The sequence below is a fragment of the Schistocerca gregaria genome, chromosome 3, assembly GCF_023897955.1.
Source record: "Schistocerca gregaria isolate iqSchGreg1 chromosome 3, iqSchGreg1.2, whole genome shotgun sequence".
In the NCBI taxonomy this organism is placed as follows: domain Eukaryota; kingdom Metazoa; phylum Arthropoda; class Insecta; order Orthoptera; family Acrididae; genus Schistocerca; species Schistocerca gregaria.
In genome coordinates this window covers 67,641,785-67,657,227 of record NC_064922.1, presented here as the reverse complement: position 1 = coordinate 67,657,227, position 15,443 = coordinate 67,641,785, and the positions used below count along the sequence as shown (strand labels likewise).

Here is a 15,443-nt window from a genome sequence, read left to right as displayed (position 1 = left end):
AGCCGGCTACCTCGGTGAATACCTGCCGGGTAGCACGTCACACAGTACTCGTTTGGGTTGGGTGGTCCCATATAGAATCTCTCCATGCTGCCTAATGTTTTCCTAACGTCACACTCGTCACGTACTTCACTTTTATGTCATAATCATTTCTGAAAGGCAAAGAAATTGCATGACAACAAGCAGAGCTAGTGGCTTCAAAATTAACACACATACTTTATGTGACTCAAAAGCCGAACGAGTTACTTTCCGACGTTGTTTTAAATGTGCAAGTGATAGTCAAAACTCGCTGTGTCGGCACTCTGCCGACCATTTCGCTAGTTAACACCGGTCTTGTTATGTGTGTTTCAAGCTCAAGAGCATCTCCAAGCAAAAAATGGTCAACAGCAACATTCAGACGGTTTCGAACTGCTCAATTGCTACATTAAAACGGTATGTTTCTTTTTCAGAACTGGAAAAACACAAGCGTGACAGCATTCGAGCCTGTAGTCTTCATATCAGAAGTCCCACGCCTTATCCATTAGGCCACACGGTCACTGACGACCAACATTTACATGTATACGACTCATCTCGAAACGCTCACACCCCTGAGGATTTGTGTTTTCGTTCTACACAGCCGCTGCCCCTTGCTCTTTCCCACCCATTCCTTACATTCAACCTCTGACGAGACCGACCAAATATAGACTGAGAAACAAGACCACACACTTTGTGCATTCGGAATCGAAGGCAGGGCGTCCCTCGCCGCATTTGCTACGATGGCCATTTGCTACTTCTGCAGAAGCGACGACGACGTCGACGACGACGACGACAACGACGACGACGACGACGACGAAGATCGCGAGAGGCTCTGAGATATGTGAGAAATGCATCTATAAAATGTAATTCAGACTGCCTCGTCCCACCTTATGCTGTACCGCTTTGGCAAATGCTTTATCTGCGCCATTCGCCTTAATCACATCTGAGAGTATTTCTTAAAATACGCCTGTCGCTAATTGTTCGTCATCACAGGTACTGTTTGCTATACGGCCACGACGCGCAACTGATTTCCAAAATTCATCTTTCTCCTGTGAGGATGGAACTTACGACCCCTGGTTTATTAGACCAGTGCTCTACCACTGAGCTAAATAGGCGCGGCCTAGCGGTACTCTTGGGTACTTCGTCCTTACGGTCGTCTGCATCATCAGACTTTAGCTGACAACACTTCATATTACCGGCTAATATTTGCAGCTATGGCGACAAATTACTGCTTGGCTACACATCTGACACGTAACCGATGTGCTCTCCAAACAACAACACTTGCATTTCAGAACATGTCTTACACACATGTCTACAACATCACCTTCACCTTCAAATACAGTTTCCTTGCGACTGACAGAGACGTAGGCAAAGTTTAAAGTTGCTATTTCCATTAAATCTCGTTAATCAGAAAAACGGTAATTTACACCTGCAGCGGAACAAAATTCCGATCCGCCCAGCGTCTGGCTCGAACCCACGACCCTGGGATTAAGAGTCTGACGCTCTACCGACTGAGCTAGCCGGCTACCCCGTTGAATACCTGCCGGGTAGCACGTCACACAGTACTCGTTTGGGTTTGGGTGGTCCCATACAGAATCTCTCCATGCTGCCTAATGTTTTCCTAACGTCACACTCGTCACGTACTTCACTTTTATGTCATAATCATTTCTGAAAGGCAAAGAAATTGCATGACAACAAGCAGAGCTAGTGGCGTCAAAATTAACACACATACTTTATGTGACTCAAAAGCCGAACGAGTTACTTTCCGACGTTGTTTTAAATGTGCAAGTGATAGTCAAAACTCGCTGTGTCGGCACTCTGCCGACCATTTCGCTAGTTAACACCGGTCTTGCTGTGTGTGTTTCAAGCTCAAGAGCATCTCCAAGCAAAAAATGGTCAACAGCAACATTCAGACGGTTTCGTACTACTCAATTGCTACATTAAAACGGTATGTTTCTTTTTCAGAACTGGAAAAACACAAGCGTGACAGCATTCGAGCCTGTAATCTTCAGATCCGAAGTCCGACGCCTTATCCATTAGGCCACACGGTCACTGACGACCAACATTTACATGTATACGAGTCATCTCGAAACGCTCACACCCCTGAGGATTTGTGTTTTCGTTCTACACAGCCGCTGCCCCTTGCTCTTTCCCACCCATTCGTTACATTCAACCTCTGACGAGACCGACCTAATATAGACTGAGAAACAAGACCACACACTTTGTGCTTTCGGAATCGAAGGCGGGGCGTCCCTTGCCGCATTTGCTACGATGGCCATTTGCTACTTCTGCAGAAGCGGCGGCGGCGAAGACGACGACGACGAAGATCACGAGAGGCTCTGAGATATGTGAGAAATACATCTATAAAATGTAATTCAGACTGCCTCGTCCCACCTTATGCTGTACCGCTTTGGCAAATGCTTTATCTGCGCCATTCGCCTTAATCACATCTGAGAGTAATTCTTAAAAAAACGCCTGTCGCTAATTGTTCGTCATCACAGATACTGTTTGCAATACGGCCACGACGCGCAACTGATTTCCAAAATTCATCTCTCTCCTGTGAGGATGGAACTTACGACCCCTGGTATATTAGACCAGTGCTCTACCACTGCGCTAAAGAGGCGCGGCCTAGCGGTACTCTTGGGTACTTCGTCCTTACGGTCGTCTGCATCATCAGACTTTAGCTGACAACACTTCATATTACCGGCTAATATTTGCAGCTATGGCGACAAATTACTGCTTGGCTACACATCTGACACGTAACCGATGTGCTCTCCAAACAACAACACTTGCATTTCAGAACATGTCTTTCACACATGTCTACAAAATCACCTTCACCTTCAAATACAGTTTCCTTGCGACTGACAGAGACGTAGGCAAAGTTTAATGTTGCTATTTCCTATTAATCTCGTTAATCAGAAAAACGGTAATTTACATCTGCAGCGGAACAAAATTCCGTTCGCGCCCAGCGTGGGGCTCGAACCAACAAACCTAGGATTAAGATTCTCACGCTTCACCGACTGAACTAGCCGGCTACCTCGATGAATACCTGCCGGGTAGCACGTCACACAGTACTCGTTTGGGTTGGGTGGTCCCATACAGAATCTCTCCATGCTGCCTAATGTTTTCCTAACGTCACACTCGTCACATACTTCACTTATATGTCATAATCATTTCTGAGAGGCAAAGAAATTGCATGACAACAAGCAGAGCTAGTGGCTTCAAAATTAACACACATACTTTATGTGACTCAAACGCCGAACGAGTTACTTTCCGACGTTGTTTTAGATGTGCAAGTGATAGTCAAAACTCGCTGTGTCGGCACTCTGCCGACCATTTCGCTAATTAACACCGGTCTTGCTGTGTGTGTTTCAAGCTCAAGAGCATCTCCAAGCAAAAAATGGTCAACAGCAACATTCAGACGGTTTCGTACTGCTCAATTGCTACATTAAAACGGTATGTTTCGTTTTCACAACTGGGAAACAGGAGCGTGACAGCATTCGAACCTGTAATCTTCAGATCCGAAGTCCGACGCCTTATCCATTAGACCACACGGTCACTGACAACAAACATTTACACGTATACGACTCATCTCGAAACGCTCACACCCCTGAGGATTTGTGTTTTCGTTCTACACAGCCGCTGCCCCTTGCTCTTTCCCACCCATTCGTTACATTCAACCCCTGACGAGACCGACCAAATATAGACTGAGAAACAAGACCACACACTTTGTGCATTCGGAATCGAAGGCAGGGCGTCCCTCGCCGCATTTGCTACGATGGCCATTTGCTACTTCTGCAGAAGCGGCGGCGGCGACGACGACGAATATCGCGAGAGGCTCTGAGATATGTGAGAAATACATCTATAAAATGTAATTCAGACTGCCTCGTCCCACCTTATGCTGTACCGCTTTGGCAAATGCTTTATCTGCGCCATTCGCCTTAATCGCATCTGAGAGTAATTCTTAAAAAAACGCCTGTCGCTAATTGTTCGTCATCACAGGTACTGTCTGCTATACGGCCACGACGCGCAACTGATTTCCAAAATTCATCTTTCTCCTGTGAGGATGGAACTTACGATCCCTGGGTTATTACACCAATGCTCTACCACTGAGCTAAAGATGGGGGCCTGGCGGTATTCTTGGGTACTTCGTCCTTACGGTCGTCAGCATCATCAGACCTTAGCTGACAACACTTCATATTACCGGCTAATATTTGCAGCTATGGCGACAAATTACTGCTTGGCTACACATCTGACACGTAACCGATGTGCTCTCCAAACAACAACACTTGCATTTCAGAACATGTCTTTCACACATGTCTACAAAATCACCTTCACCTTCAAATACAGTTTCCTTGCGACTGACAGAGACGTAGGCAAAGTTTAAAGTTGCTATTTCCATTAAATCTCGTTAATCAGAAAAACGGTAATTTACACCTGCAGCGGAACAAAATTCCGTTCCGCCCAACGTCTGGCTCGAACCCACGACCCTGGGACTAAGAGTCTGACGCTCTACCGACTGAGCTAGCCGGCTACCTCGTTGAATACCTGCCGGGTAGCACGTCACACAGTACTCGTTTGGGTTTGGGTGGTCCCATACAGAATCTCTCCATGCTGCCTAATGTTTTCCTAACGTCACACTCGTCACGTACTTCACTTTTATGTCATAATCATTTCTGAGAGGCAAAGAAATTGCATGACAACAAGCAGAGCTAGTGGCGTCAAAATTAACACACATACTTTATGTGACTCAAAAGCCGAACGAGTTACTTTCCGACGTTGTCTTAAATGTGCAAGTGGTAGTCAAAACTCGCTGTGTCGGCACTCTGCCGACCATTTCGCTAGTTAACACCGGTCTTGTTGTGTGTGTTTCAAGCTCAAGAGCATCTCCAAGCAAAAAATGGTCAACAGCAACATTCAGACGGTTTCGTACTGCTCAATTGCTACATTAAAACGGTATGTTTCTTTTTCAGAACTGGAAAAACACAAGCGTGACAGCATTCGAACCTGTAATCTTCCGATCCGAAGTCGGACGCCTTATCCATTAGGCCACACGGTCACTGACGACCAACATTTACATGTATACGACTCATCTCGAAACGCTCACACCCCTGAGGATTTGTGTTTTCGTTCTGCACAGCCGCTGCCCCTTGCTCTTTCCCACCCATTCGTTACATTCAACCTCTGACGAGACCGACCAAATATAGACTGAGAAACAAGACCACACACTTTGTGCATTCTGAATCGAAGGCGGGGCGTCCCTCGCCGCATTTGCTACGATGGCCATTTGCTACTTCTGCAGAAGCGACGACGACGACGACGACGACGACGAAGATCGCGAGAGGCTCTGAGATATGTGAGAAATACATCTATAAAATGTAATTCAGACTGCCTCGTCACACCTTATGCTGTACCGCTTTGGCAAATGCTTTATCTGCGCCATTCGCTTTAATCACATCTGAGAGTAATTCTTAAAATACGCCTGTCGCTAATTGTTCGTCATCACAGGTACTGTTTGCTATACGGCCACGACGCGCAACTGATTTCCAAAATTCATCTTTCTCCTGTGAGGATGGAACTTACGACCCCTGGTTTATTAAACCAGTGCTCTACCACTGAGCTAAATAGGCGCGGCCTAGCGGTACCCTTGGGTACTTCGTCCTTACGGTCGTCTGCATCATCAGACTTTAGCTGACAACACTTCATATTACCGGCTAATATTTGCAGCTATGGCGACAAATTACTGCTTGGCTACACATCTGACACGTAACCGATGTGCTCTCCAAACAACAACACTTGCATTTCAGAACATGTCTTTCACACATGTCTACAAAATCACCTTCACCTTCAAATACAGTTTCCTTGCGACTGACAGAGACGTAGGCAAAGTTTAAAGTTGCTATTTCCATTAAATCTCGTTAATCAGAAAAACGGTAATTTACACCTGCAGCGGAACAAAATTCCTTTCCGCCCAGCGTCTGGCTCGAACCCACGACCCTGGGATTAAGAGTCTGACGCTCTACCGACTGAGCTAGCCGGCTACCTCGGTGAATACCTGCCGGGTAGCACGTCACACAGTACTCGTTTGGGTTTGGGTGGTCCCATACACAATCTCTCCATGCTGCCTAATGTTTTCCTAACGTCACACTCGTCACGTACTTCACTTTTATGTCATAATCATTTCTGAAAGGCAAAGAAATTGCATGACAACAAGCAGAGCTAGTGGCGTCAAAATTAACACACATACTTTATGTGACTCAAAAGCCGAACGAGTTACTTTCCGACGTTGTTTTAGATGTGCAAGTGATAGTCAAAACTCGCTGTGTCGGCACTCTGCCTACCATTTCGCTAGTTAACACAGGTCTTGCTGTGTGTGTTTCAAGCTCAAGAGCATCTCCAAGCAAAAAATGATCAACAGCAACATTCAGACGGTTTCGTACTACTCAATTGCTACATTAAAACGGTATGTTTCTTTTTCAGAACTGGAAAAACACAAGCGTGACAGCATTCGAGCCTGTAATCTTCAGATCCGAAGTCCGACGCCTTATCCATTAGGCCACACGGTCACTGACGACCAACATTTACATGTATACGAGTCATCTCGAAACGCTCACACCCCTGAGGATTTGTGTTTTCGTTCTACACAGCCGCTGCCCCTTGCTCTTTCCCACCCATTCCTTACATTCAACCTCTGACGAGACCGACCTAATATAGACTGAGAAACAAGACCACACACTTTGTGCTTTCGGAATCGAAGGCGGGGCGTCCCTCGCCGCATTTGCTACGATGGCCATTTGCTACTTCTGCAGAAGCGGCGGCGGCGAAGACGACGACGACGAAGACCGCGAGAGGCTCTGAGATATGTGAGAAATACATCGATAAAATGTAATTCAGACTGCCTCGTCCCACCTTATGCTGTACCGCTTTGGCAAATGCTTTATCTGCGCCATTCGCCTTAATCACATCTGAGAGTAATTCGTAAAATACGCCTGTCGCTAATTGTCGTCATCACAGGTACTGTTTGCTATACGGCCACGACGCGCAACTGATTTCCAAAATTCATCTTTTTCCTGTGAGGATGGAACTTACGCCCCCAGGGTTATTAGACCAATGCTCTACCACTGAGCTAAAGAGGTGGGCCTAGCGGTACTCTTGGGTACTTCGTCCTTACGGTCGTCAGCATCATCAGACTTTAGCTGACAACACTTCATATTACCGGCTAATATTTGCAGCTATGGCGACAAATTACTGCTTGGCTACACATCTGACACGTAACCGATGTGCTCTCCAAACAACAACACTTGCATTTCAGAACATGTCCTTCACACATGTCTACAAAATCACCTTCACCTTCAAATACAGTTTCTTTGCGACTGACAGAGACGTAGGCAAAGTTTAAAGTTGCTATTTCCATTAAATCTCATTAATCAGAAAAACGGTAATTTACACCTGCAGCGGAACAAAATTCCGTTCCGCCCAGCGTCTGGCTCGAACCCACGACCCTGGGATTAAGAGTCTGACGCTCTACCGACTGAGCTAGCCGGCTACCTCGGTGAATACCTGCCGGGTAGCACGTCACACAGTACTCGTTTGCGTTGGGTGGTCCCATACAGAATCTCTCCATGCTGCCTAATGTTTTCCTAACGTCACACTTGTCACGTACTTCACTTTTATGTCATAATCATTTCTGAGAGGCAAAGAAATTGCATGACAACAAGCAGAGCTAGTGGTGTCAAAATTAACACACATACTTTATGTGACTCAAAAGCCGAACGAGTTACTTTCCGACGTTGTTTTAGATGTGCAAGTGATTGTCAAAACTCGCTATGTCGGCACTCTGCCGACCATTTCGCTAGTTAACACCGGTCTTGTTGTGTGAGTTTCAAGCTCAAGAGCATCTCCAAGCAAAAAATGGTCAACAGCAACATTCAGACGGTTTCGTACTGGTCAATTGCTACATTAAAACGGTATGTTTCTTTTTCAGAACTGGAAAAACACAAGCGTGACAGCAATCGAACCTGTAATCTTCAGATCCGAAGTCCGACGCCTTATCCATTAGGCCACACGGTCACTTACGACCAACATTTACATGTATACTACTCATCTCGAAACGCTCACACCCCTGAGGATTTGTGTTTTCGTTCTACACAGCCGCTGCCCCTTGCTCTTTCCCACCCATTCGTTACATTCAACTTCTTCCCCACGTGACCGACCAAATATAGACTGAGAAACAAGACCACACACTTTGTGCATTCGGAATCGAAGGCAGGGCGTCCCTCGCCGCATTTGCTACGATGGCCATTTGCTACTTCTGCAGAAGCGGCAGCGGCGACGACGACGAATATCGCGAGAGGCTCTGAGATATGTGAGAAATACATCTATAAAATGTAATTCAGACTGCCTCGTCCCACCTTATGCTGTACCGCTTTGGCAAATGCTTTATCTGCGCCATTCGCCTTAATCACATCTGAGAGTAATTCTTAAAAAAACGCCTGTCGCTAATTGTTCGTCATCACAGGTACTGTTTGCTATACGGCCACGACGCGCAACTGATTTCCAAAATTCATCTTTTTCCTGTGAGGATGGAACTTACGACCCCTGCTTTATTAGACAAGTGCTCTACCACTGAGCCAAATAGGCGCGGCCTACCGGTACTTATTGTAACTTCGTCCTTACGGTCGTCTGCATCATCAGACTTTAGCTGACAACACTTCATATTACCGGCTAATATTTGCAGCTATTTCGACAAATTACTGCTTGGCTACACATCTGTCACGTAACCGATGTGCTCTCCAAACAACAACACTTGCATTTCAGAACATGTCTTTCACACATGTCTACAAAATCACCTTCACCTTCAAATACAGTTTCCTTGCGACTGACAGAGACGTAGGCAAAGTTTAAAGTTGCTATTTCCATTAAATCTCGTTAATCAGAAAAACGGTAATTTACATCTGCAGCGGAACAAAATTCCGTTCCGCCCAACGTCTGGCTCGAACCCACGACCCTGGGATTAAGAGTCTGACCCTCTACCGATTGAGCTAGCCGGCTACCTCGGTGAATACCTGCCGGGTAGCACGTCACACAGTACTCGTTTGGGTTGGGTGGTCCCATACAGAATATCTCCATGCTGCCTAATGTTTTCCTAACGTCACACTCGTCACGTACTTCACTTTTATGTCATAATCATTTCTGAGAGGCAAAGAAATTGCATGACAACAAGCAGAGCTAGTGGCGTCAAAATTAACACACATACATTATGTGACTCAAAAGCCGAACGAGTTACTTTCCGACGTTGTTTTAGATGTGCAAGTGATAGTCAAAACTCGCTGTGTCGGCACTCTGCCGACCATTTCGCTAGTTAACACCGGTCTTGTTGTGTGTGTTTCAAGCTCAAGAGCATCTCCAAGCAAAAAATGGTCAACAGCAACATTCAGACGGTTTCGTACTGTTCAATTGCAACATTAAAACGGTATGTTTCTTTTTCAGAACTGGAAAAACACAAGCGTGACAGCATTCGAACCTGTAATCTTCATATCCGAAGTCGGACGCCTTATCCATTAGGCCACACGGTCACTGACGACCAACATTTACATGTATACGACTCATCTCGAAACGCTCACACCCCTGAGGATTTGTGTTTTCATTCTACACAGCCGCTGCCCCTTGCTCTTTCCCACCCATTCGTTACATTCAACCTCTGACGAGACCGACCAAATATAGACTGAGAAACAAGACCACACACTTTGTGCATTCGGAATCGAAGGCAGGGCGTCCCTCGCCGCATTTGCTACGATGGCCATTTGCTACTTCTGCAGAAGCGGCGGCGGCGGCGACGACGACGACGACGACGACGACGACGACTACAACGACGACGACGACGACGAAGATCGCGAGAGGCTCTGAGATATGTGAGAAATACATCTATAAAATGTAATTCAGACTGCCTCGTCCCACCTTATGCTGTACCGCTTTGGCAAATGCTTTATCTGCGCCATTCGCCTTAATCACATCTGAGAGTAATTCTTAAAAAAACGCCTGTCGCTAATTGTTCGTCATCACAGGTACTGTTTGCTATACGGCCACGACGCGCAACTGATTTCCAAAATTCATCTTTTTCCTGTGAGGATGGAACTTACGACCCCTGCTTTATTAGACAAGTGCTCTACCACTGAGCCAAATAGGCGCGGCCTAGCGGTACTTATTGTAACTTCGTCCTTACGGTCGTCTGCATCATCAGACTTTAGCTGACAACACTTCATATTACCGGCTAATATTTGCAGCTATTTCGACAAATTACTGCTTGGCTACACATCTGTCACGTAACCGATGTGCTCTCCAAACAACAACACTTGCATTTCAGAACATGTCTTTCACACATGTCTACAAAATCACCTTCATCTTCAAATACAGTTTCCTTGCGACTGACAGAGACGTAGGCAAAGTTTAAAGTTGCTATTTCCATTAAATCTCGTTAATCAGAAAAACGGTAATTTACATCTGCAGCGGAACAAAATTCCGTTCCGCCCAACGTCTGGCTCGAACCCACGACCCTGGGATTAAGAGTCTGACCCTCTACCGATTGAGCTAGCCGGCTACCTCGGTGAATACCTGCCGGGTAGCACGTCACACAGTACTCGTTTGGGTTGGGTGGTCCCATACAGAATCTCTCCATGCTGCCTAATGTTTTCCTAACGTCACACTCGTCACGTACTTCACTTTTATGTCATAATCATTTCTGAGAGGCAAAGAAATTGCATGACAACAAGCAGAGCTAGTGGCGTCAAAATTAACACACATACTTTATGTGACTCAAAAGCCGAACGAGTTACTTTCCGACGTTGTTTTAGATGTGCAAGTGATAGTCAAAACTCGCTGTGTCGGCACTCTGCCGACCATTTCGCTAGTTAACACCGGTCTTGTTGTGTGTGTTTCAAGCTCAAGAGCATCTCCAAGCAAAAAATGGTCAACAGCAACATTCAGACGGTTTCGTACTGTTCAATTGCAACATTAAAACGGTATGTTTCTTTTTCAGAACTGGAAAAACACAAGCGTGACAGCATTCGAACCTGTAATCTTCATATCCGAAGTCGGACGCCTTATCCATTAGGCCACACGGTCACTGACGACCAACATTTACATGTATACGACTCATCTCGAAACGCTCACACCCCTGAGGATTTGTGTTTTCATTCTACACAGCCGCTGCCCCTTGCTCTTTCCCACCCATTCGTTACATTCAACCTCTGACGAGACCGACCAAATATAGACTGAGAAACAAGACCACACACTTTGTGCATTCGGAATCGAAGGCAGGGCGTCCCTCGCCGCATTTGCTACGATGGCCATTTGCTACTTCTGCAGAAGCGGCGGCGGCGGCGGCGACGACGACGACGACGACGACTACAACGACGACGACGACGACGACGAAGATCGCGAGAGGCTCTGAGATATGTGAGAAATACATCTATAAAATGTAATTCAGACTGCCTCGTCCCACCTTATGCTGTACCGCTTTGGCAAATGCTTTATCTGCGCCATTCGCCTTAATCACATCTGAGAGTATTTCTTAAAAAAACGCCTGTCGCTAATTGTTCGTCATCACAGGTACTGTTTGCTATACGGCCACGACGCGCAACTGATTTCCAAAATTCATCTTTTTCCTGTGAGGATGGAACTTACGACCCCTGCTTTATCAGACAAGTGCTCTACCACTGAGCCAAATAGGCGCGGCCTAGCGGTACTTATTGTAACTTCGTCCTTACGGTCGTCTGCATCATCAGACTTTAGCTGACAACACTTCATATTACCGGCTAATATTTGCAGCTATTTCGACAAATTACTGCTTGGCTACACATCTGTCACGTAACCGATGTGCTCTCCAAACAACAACACTTGCATTTCAGAACATGTCTTTCACACATGTCTACAAAATCACCTTCACCTTCAAATACAGTTTCCTTGCGACTGACAGAGACGTAGGCAAAGTTTAAAGTTGCTATTTCCATTAAATCTCGTTAATCAGAAAAACGGTAATTTACATCTGCAGCGGAACAAAATTCCGTTCCGCCCAACGTCTGGCACGAACCCACGACCCTGGGATTAAGAGTCTGACCCTCTACCGATTGAGCTAGCCGGCTACGTCGGTGAATACCTGCCGGGTAGCACGTCACACAGTACTCGTTTGGGTTGGGTGGTCCCATACAGAATCTCTCCATGCTGCCTAATGTTTTCCTAACGTCACACTCGTCACGTACTTCACTTTTATGTCATAATCATTTCTGAGAGGCAAAGAAATTGCATGACAACAAGCAGAGCTAGTGGCGTCAAAATTAACACACATACTTTATGTGACTCAAAAGCCGAACGAGTTACTTTCCGACGTTGTTTTAGATGTGCAAGTGATAGTCAAAACTCGCTGTGTCGGCACTCTGCCGACCATTTCGCTAGTTAACACCGGTCTTGTTGTGTGTGTTTCAAGCTCAAGAGCATCTCCAAGCAAAAAATGGTCAACAGCAGCATTCAGACGGTTTCGTACTGTTCAATTGCAACATTAAAACGGTATGTTTCTTTTTCAGAACTGGAAAAACACAAGCGTGACAGCATTCGAACCTGTAATCTTCATATCCGAAGTCCGACGCCTTATCCATTAGGCCACACCGTCACTGACGACCAACATTTACATGTATACGACTCATCTCGAAACGCTCACACCCCTGAGGATTTGTGTTTTCATTCTACACAGCCGCTGCCCCTTGCTCTTTCCCACCCATTCGTTACATTCAACCTCTGACGAGACCGACCAAATATAGACTGAGAAACAAGACCACACACTTTGTGCATTCGGAATCGAAGGCAGGGCGTCCCTCGCCGCATTTGCTACGATGGCCATTTGCTACTTCTGCAGAAGCGGCGGCGGCGGCGACGACGACGACGACGACGACGACTACAACGACGACGACGACGACGACGAAGATCGCGAGAGGCTCTGAGATATGTGAGAAATACATCTATAAAATGTAATTCAGACTGCCTCGTCCCACCTTATGCTGTACCGCTTTGGCAAATGCTTTATCTGCGCCATTCGCCTTAATCACATCTGAGAGTAATTCTTAAAAAAACGCCTGTCGCTAATTGTTCGTCATCACAGGTACTGTTTGCTATACGGCCACGACGCGCAACTGATTTCCAAAATTCATCTTTTTCCTGTGAGGATGGAACTTACGACCCCTGCTTTATTAGACAAGTGCTCTACCACTGAGCCAAATAGGCGCGGCCTAGCGGTACTTATTGTAACTTCGTCCTTACGGTCGTCTGCATCATCAGACTTTAGCTGACAACACTTCATATTACCGGCTAATATTTGCAGCTATTTCGACAAATTACTGCTTGGCTACACATCTGTCACGTAACCGATGTGCTCTCCAAACAACAACACTTGCATTTTAGAACATGTCTTTCACACATGTCTACAAAATCACCTTCACCTTCAAATACAGTTTCCTTGCGACTGACAGAGACGTAGGCAAAGTTTAAAGTTGCTATTTCCATTAAATCTCGTTAATCAGAAAAACGGTAATTTACATCTGCAGCGGAACAAAATTCCGTTCCGCCCAACGTCTGGCTCGAACCCACGACCCTGGGATTAAGAGTCTGACCCTCTACCGATTGAGCTAGCCGGCTACCTCGGTGAATACCTGCCGGGTAGCACGTCACACAGTACTCGTTTGGGTTGGGTGGTCCCATACAGAATCTCTCCATGCTGCCTAATGTTTTCCTAACGTCACACTCGTCACGTACTTCACTTTTATGTCATAATCATTTCTGAGAGGCAAAGAAATTGCATGACAACAAGCAGAGCTAGTGGCGTCAAAATTAACACACATACTTTATGTGACTCAAAAGCCGAACGAGTTACTTTCCGACGTTGTTTTAGATGTGCAAGTGATAGTCAAAACTCGCTGTGTCGGCACTCTGCCGACCATTTCGCTAGTTAACACCGGTCTTGTTGTGTGTGTTACAAGCTCAAGAGCATCTCCAAGCAAAAAATGGTCAACAGCAACATTCAGACGGTTTCGTACTGTTCAATTGCAACATTAAAACGGTATGTTTCTTTTTCAGAACTGGAAAAACACAAGCGTGACAGCATTCGAACCTGTAATCTTCATATCCGAAGTCGGACGCCTTATCCATTAGGCCACACGGTCACTGACGACCAACATTTACATGTATACGACTCATCTCGAAACGCTCACACCCCTGAGGATTTGTGTTTTCATTCTACACAGCCGCTGCCCCTTGCTCTTTCCCACCCTTTCGTTACATTCAACCTCTGACGAGACCGACCAAATATAGACTGAGAAACAAGACCACACACTTTGTGCATTCGGAATCGAAGGCAGGGCGTCCCTCGCCGCATTTGCTACGATGGCCATTTGCTACTTCTGCAGAAGCGGCGGCGGGGGGACGACGACGACGACGACGACGACTACAACGACGACGACGACGACGACGACGACGACGACGAAGATCGCGAGAGGCTCTGAGATATGTGAGAAATACATCTATAAAATGTAATTCAGACTTCCTCGTCCCACCTTATGCTGTACCGCTTTGGCAAATGCTTTATCTGCGCCATTCGCCTTAATCACATCTGAGAGTAATTCTTAAAAAAACGCCTGTCGCTAATTGTTCGTCATCACAGGTACTGTTTGCTATACGTCCACGACGCGCAACTGATTTCCAAAATTCATCTTTTTCCTGTGAGGATGGAACTTACGACCCCTGCTTTATTAGACAAGTGCTCTACCACTGAGCCAAATAGGCGCGGCGTAGCGGTACTTATTGTAACTTCGTCCTTACGGTCGTCTGCATCATCAGACTTTAGCTGACAACACTTCATATTACCGGCTAATATTTGCAGCTATTTCGACAAATTACTGCTTGGCTACACATCTGTCACGTAACCGATGTGCTCTCCAAACAACAACACTTGCATTTCAGAACGTGTCTTTCATACATGTCTACAAAATCACCTTCACCTTCAAATACAGTTTCCTTGCGACTGACAGAGACGTAGGCAAAGTTTAAAGTTGATATTTCCATTAAATCTCGTTAATCAGAAAAACGGTAATTTACATCTGCAGCGGAACAAAATCCTATTCCAGCCAGCGTGTGGCTCGAACCCACGACCCTGGGATTAAGAGTCTGACGCTCTACCGACTAAGCTAGCCGGCTACCTCGGTGAATACCTGCCGGGTAGCACGTCACACAGTACTCGTTTGGGTTGGGTGGTCCCATACAGAATCTCTCCATGCTCCCTAATGTTTTCCTAACGTCACACTCGTCACGTACTTCACTTTTATGTCATAATCATTTCTGAGAGGTAAAGAAAATGCATGACAACATGCAGAGCTAGTGGCGTCAAAATT

The 15,443-nt window shown here is 46.0% G+C and overlaps 1 non-coding gene across 1 annotated transcript; it reads right to left on the bottom strand.

Annotated features, from left to right (window-relative positions):
• Positions 1 to 15,176: 15,176 nt before the first annotated feature.
• On the bottom strand, positions 15,177 to 15,249 carry Trnak-cuu (transfer RNA lysine (anticodon CUU)). Its single transcript has one exon. It is a non-coding gene; the product is annotated as a tRNA-Lys (tRNA).
• Positions 15,250 to 15,443: the final 194 nt, after the last annotated feature.